Source organism: Ictidomys tridecemlineatus, chromosome 6, assembly GCF_052094955.1.
Source record: "Ictidomys tridecemlineatus isolate mIctTri1 chromosome 6, mIctTri1.hap1, whole genome shotgun sequence".
Lineage (NCBI taxonomy): Eukaryota > Metazoa > Chordata > Mammalia > Rodentia > Sciuridae > Ictidomys > Ictidomys tridecemlineatus.
The window spans coordinates 117,578,675-117,585,286 of NC_135482.1; the positions used below are offsets into that span (position 1 = coordinate 117,578,675).

At 35.6% G+C, this 6,612-nt stretch overlaps 1 pseudogene; it reads left to right on the plus strand.

Moving 5' to 3' along the window:
* The first annotated feature begins 842 nt into the window (after nucleotides 1-842).
* On the plus strand, nucleotides 843-1,797 carry LOC101960361 (WD repeat-containing protein 31 pseudogene; annotated as a pseudogene).
* The last annotated feature ends 4,815 nt before the right edge of the window (nucleotides 1,798-6,612 follow it).

Sequence of the window (6,612 nt, forward strand, 5' to 3'; positions counted from 1 at the left end):
GATATGGACTTTTAATACATGTTTCCTAAAAACAAAATAAAAATATCAAGATTAAATTGACCAAGGAAGTCTCAGCTTAAAAACAGATCTTCTCTACAATATGAGACATATTCTTTTCATTCTTGACTTAGGTTTATTTAAAACAGCTTTCAAGAAGACAAGTGAGCTGAGAACTTTGAGAAGCCAGCATGGACTGGAAATGAAAATGTGACTTCTACGTCCATTAGCTCTTCTGCTAGATTTGCTTTACAGAAAATAAAGACAAATTGAATGTCTAGATATGCTTCTTAAGTCTGCACTCTTCCTTCATTCCATCATCTTAAGGTGGAATTTAATCCTTAGATTACTAGATAGTAATCCAATGATTCAGTTAAATTTGGACTTCTGATTCATAAAAAAAGAAAAAAAGACTTGTACTGAGTCTTCCTATTGATAGACTTTCTGAGCCATGTAAATTATCTTATGACATAGTGACATATTACTACAATGTCTGATCCCCCTGGTAAGTTGGGATTTGAACATTTAAGAGGACTGTGATTCTAATTTTGGTTTGCATATTTCTGTACCATAAGATAATAATATGTTTTCCCATTAGAAAAAAAAATTACCGCTGGCTAGGGGAGGAGGTATGGGAGACAGTGGAGGCTGTGGATGTTCTGTAGCTCTGCATTTCCAGAGCCCTTAGTGCCAGCCCCACAAGCCCATGGAGATTAGGAAGTGGCTGCCTGAATAATTTTCCAAAGGGTAAATATTATAAATAATTACATCTAGAAACTAACCAAGAAGATCCTTTTGGTGTGTGTGTGTGGGGGGGGGGACACAACTTCCATCAATTACCTGGAATGCTGCTGCTCAGATGCCACCTGAAATAAACTCCTCCTCCTCAGGCTTCCTGTAGGTTTTGTGCCATGAAGGGGGGAAATGCAGAGCAAACTCAAACCCAGAACTTATAAAAACAGATAGTCATGGTCTTTAATTGAAAAACTGGAAAAGTGGTGGAAAGGTTCAAAGGACGTGAACGTGAAATCACCAAGGTACCCTGTATTCCCCAGTCACATCAGTTCTTCAGTGCCTTTCAAGATGGTCCTGTTGTAGGACTTACATGATTCCTCACAGGTAAGGCAGCAGCTATCCTACCTTACAATTTTGGTGGCTGGGTTTCCTATAAACCTAGACATGCCAAAGCCTTACACTGGCTCTTGGGACACCACCTTGCTCCTGTGGGATGTGGAAAGTGGCCAGTGTATGGAAAAAGCATCTACTTCCAGGAACCTGTCACTAACCTGTGCTGGCTGGATCCTTACATACATTCCCGTCCTCTGAAAATAAACCCATCTGACTATGGAATGGTTAGGGGTTTGTGGTTGGCTCACAGGTTTCCCACAAAAAAAGCACATTCACAACCACTGTGAAGTCAGCATGGATGGACACATGTATATCTCCTGCAGCAATGGCTTTGGAGGTGAAGGCTATGAAGCCACACTGTGGGACGTGAGGCAAATAGTATAATATGTGAGTATAAGCGACTCTCCAGACAGTTGCATCCAGTGTCTTTCTTCTAAGAGCATTGGCCTTAGTGCCTGTGAATAATATCTCATCGCATGACTCTAAGGTGAATATTGGAACCGAGATACTGGAGCTTGCCTTTTCACCTTGTCTGTGGATGGGTCTGGATCCTTGACTCCCCCAGCTGTTGGTGATCCTGTCTCATTATGTGCAAGGTTTAACAGAGGAATTGACTTTCTCAGAGTGGATCATAGCCAAGGGCTGGAACTAAAGGAAGTGGAAGCATTCTGAAGCTGAGAGATATTCACTGGACAACATCAAACTATGACTGCTCCTTTCTCTGTGTGGCTTTGTGTTTTTTTGTTATATTGGGTTAAGGGGATGCAAAGTAGCACTGGTGTTCTTTGCTTACATTCACTTAGAAGGTATGTCAGTGCTTGATATCAATTTAAGTTCAGTGGTTCGGAAACAGTTATATATTTTAGAAACATGGACTAAACATAAAGTTTGTAATTAAGTTAAATCCAAATGCAAAGTTTTAGTGAGATTTTGGGTCTTCTCTTTTAAAAAAGATATTTTACTCAAAATGATGATCTGGAGGTGTAGGAATGATGAGCCTGTGTCTGTGAAAGAAGAAACAGAGGGCTTGATTCCATCCAACTGATATTTTCCATGAATCTCAAAAAAAAAAAAATAGAAAAGAAAAGAAAGAGAAAGGAAAGGAGAAAGAAAAAAAGGAAAAGTAGCAGGTCAGAGTCTGCTTTGGTTGCCTCAAAAATAATCAAGATGGGAAAGAACAGCTTGGCTCCATAGAGAAAATGAATCATCCACTATCGATTAAGCTCTGGGCACTGTTCCTCAGCAATGCAAAGAATCAAAGCTATAGCAAGAAAGCAAAATCCTTGAAATCTACCCAGAGCAGTAGAGGGGAGGTAGTAAATCCCAGCCTGTGCATGTTCCTTCCTAGAATAGTGCTGATGAGGTGGCATAAAAACAGCCCCTGAGATGGCTTCAAGTGGCTGACCAGAATGAGGATATTGCCCAGATTATAAGAGTCATCATATTTTTTCCTGGGTAAGAAAATGGAAAGGTTCACAGATTAAGGCTGAAAAAAATTCATTTACAATTTGAATATTTGAATTTAGTTTACATTAATAAAATTTTATATACATGTATGTACATATACAAAAAAGAAATGATTATTACTTTGACTTCCTTAATTTTATTTTCTCAAGTTAAATCTGAAATATTAGAGAGAAAAACTTCAATGTTTTATTTTCCATGCCTTCAACATAAATATTTGCTTTGATAAATTTTTGAGGGTAACCCAGATTTTGGACTTAAATTGGTAAGCAAGAAATGGACCCAATATATTAATTCAAGGATCAAAACCACCTTTTCCCCAAAAAAATCATAATAAATGTTATCCAACATTAGAAATCTCTATAGAGGTATAGCCCCTAAGCTTGACCTGAAAGCTGAACAGAAATGGATGCCTGTGATTTTAAAGTCACCAACACCTCATTTGTTCATCTTATACCACTGCACTCAGCCTTTTAAAATGTTTAAATTTTTCTCTCTTTTGTCTTGGATCATCTGAATTTTTTTCTACTTCACAACATAATAAAATTTACTGATATTAGAGACAATAAATGTAGTTTTTGCTCAACTTCCTATAATTTGCTGAATGTAGTACTTCTTTGTGATAGCACAAATTATATGGTGTGTATGAGAGGGACTAAGTGCTCATTGTCAAGGAAGTCTGTGAAGGCATAGTCGGGAAAATGAAGCTATGTTTCTTGGCTAAATTACTGAAGCTAAGAATTAACCATTAATGGCAAATTGACAGACAAGAAAATATCTTGAAAATGCAAGAATTTCAAGTGCTTCTGTCACTTTGAAAATGGATCAGCTCTTAGAATTCAGTAGATCTAATGATAATGTAATTCATAGCCTTGTGTAATTTTGACTTGAATTTATAACACTTCCAAGACTTTTTGCAATGTAAGAAGTTGTAGTACCCAAATCATGTTTTCTCCCAAGGATTGCTTTTAGCATGTGATTAACCTCCCAAATGATAACTTATTTCCAAAAGTGCTCTTAGGAGGTCACACTTTGGGAACAGTAAATAGAATATAATTGCTGACATTAGTCACCAGCTACCATCACTGCTATTTGTTTGTCACATAATGGTTCGTTATTTTATAATTTATATAACTGGTGATCATTAGCATACAGGTTTACAGTACTTGATGTAAAAATGGAAGGAGAAAGAGCAAGTGAGTAAAACTAATTTACTTACAGAATGGCAACTTAAGGAAATGTATTTTGAAGGAATGACATTTCCTTGAACTCATCTTTTTATATAAGTTCCATTTTTAAGGTCCTTTGTAAAGGGACCTCAGTGTTCCAGTAAAATTGCTAGAGTGGTAAATTTTCCATCAGATGTGTTTTATTCAGTCTTCTACTCAAGGACTTCAGAATACGTATGATAATCACATTAATAAAATGTTGCTATCAAAATTTTACCACAGTTTCTCCTAAGAGCTCATACTATACTGTGTAACCACAGTATGTTGTTAAAAAAATATCCTTTTGAAACACTGCATGTGTATCAGAATGTACTGTGGTTTTATGATTCTTGAAGAGAATGGGAATCTAAGCTTTTTTATTGGCTTTTCTATTAGTTAATTACAAAGTTTCCTGGGCTCAAGTATAGATGACCTGTAAACTTTAATAACTACAACTTTGATAAAAATGTTTTGCAAACTGTCACAATTCATACAATTTTGCGAGACTCATGCTTTCCTCTCCAAAAGTAGTTTTGCCCAAATTACAAAAAGAAACAGTGACATAACAAGAACACCATATCTATAGCTGTGAACCACAGCTTGTCTACCAGATGTGTCAGAGCTGGTAGAAGAATAAGGGCTGTAGTAATTGATATTATCTAAGATAAGCCACCTGCTATATTAGAGCATATATAAATATGTGTTCTTATGAGTGACTTAATTGATTCTAAGGAGTTCTGACCTCCTCTGAAAGAAAGTTACATAAACACAAGACACTCGTCACCATCACTGGGAAATTATATATGAGTCAAGTCAAGGAATCATTAGATGAGCTAAGTTGAGGTCACTTGAATGATGATTTGGCATGATTTTTAAGTATGCTGGTTTTGATTATGCTGTTATCCTTTCTCTAACCTTATAGCAATTGAGTTGTTATATTTTATTTAACATTTTCATATCATATGGTGATTCAATCTTTTGTATCCATATTACAGAAAACAAATAAGGCTTTTGAACTAGCAAAATTTGCCAAATTTTGCAATATAATCACTAATTAATTTGAATCTTGAAATAAGTAGATACAATGTAGTGCTATTTCTCTTATTACTTATGTTATAGTTCACTCAATGAAGAGTATACGATATAATAGAATGAGCACAGAAATTTCTCCTAGTCTCCATTGTTCAACTTATTATCTCTGAGACTTTAGTGACTTACCCTGATATTTGTCATACCTATCATCAAACTGCAAAAGAAATATTTCCCCTTGTTTTTTATAATTAGTCATAGACTCACATATCAAGATGCATATTGAAATGGATTTGTGAGAAAATAAGACTGCTAAAAAAACATATTGCAATGTTCCCATTATATCCAAATCAAATACTTGACTTAAAGGCTCAGTAATTTGGCAGCATTCGATTCTTAACAGGTTTTGTAGAAAATTGAAATCTTTTCAATGAGAATATACTGATTATTGGTTTTGAGTTTAGGGAAAGTTGTAGAAATGAAAGAGAGGAAATTTGTAAACTGATCAGCCTTATAGTTAAAGGATCAGAGGCTTTCAGAGCTTCATCCAGTAAAATAACAAAAATAGTCTTTATTGGATTTCAGATTTTTCTCATTATTTCAAACTATCAAAAATGAAAGATCAGAGAAATGGCATGGTGGAGAAAAGCCACTTGATTTTTATTTTTTATTATATTTTTAGTAATTTTGATTAATAGTATGTCATTTGGTTTCCATCTAGGGGATATTAATATTTTTTCTTCATTTAATGACAGTTTAGTGCATCAATTAACACTAAATCAGAATTGCTTTTTCATTTCCTTGATTAATAATCTGAGTGCTCTTACTCCTGTCAGCTAGTTGCTCAATTAAAATTATAGTATATTGCAATCAAATTCTTACAGATATTCTAATGCAATTTTAATATACTTTATATTGAAAAGGTGATCAGAAGATACAACATTTGTGCCAAGGATGACACAAATTATTTTTATACCTCATAAGTTGGTTTTTATTACTTTTTTTTGTTCTTGAGATAATAGCTATCTTCCCCTTTCTCCTCTTAATATGATTTCACAAAGAAAGCAGTAAGAGCCACACACACCTGTAAATCCCAGCGGCTCCTCCCTCCTGCTCCTCTGAGGCAGGAGTATCAAATGTTCAAAGCCAGCTTCAGCAATTCAGCAAGGCCCTAAGCAAGTTAGTGAGGTCCTGTCTCAAAATAAAATATATAAGAAAGGGCTGGGCTATGGCTCAGTGGTAAAGTACCTACCCTCTGCTCACTCCTCTCTGCCCTATCCAGAGTTCCTCCATTCTTCCCTACCTGCTCCATCCCCATTATGGTTCAGTATCCACTTATCAGAGAAAACATTCAGCCTTTGTTTAGGGGGGGGGAGTTGGCTTATTTTGCTTAGCATGATATTTTCCAGCTCCATACATTTACCTGCAAATGCCATAATTTCAGTCATCTTTAAGGCTGAGTAATATTCCATTGTGTATATATACCACAGTTGCTTTATCCATTCATCTATTGAAGGGCATCTAGGTTCCATAGTTTAGCTATTATGAATTGAGCTGCTATGAACATTGATGAGGCCACATCACTGTAGTATGCTGATTTTAAGTCATTTGTGTAAAGACCAAAGGCTGGGATAGCTTGGTCAAATGGTGGTTGCATTCTAAGTTTTCTAAGGAATTTCTGTAATGTTTTCCAGAGTGGTTGTACCAATTTGAAGTCCCAACATCAATGTATGAGTGTACCTTTTCCCCCATATCCTCACCAACACTTATTATTGCTTGCATTCTT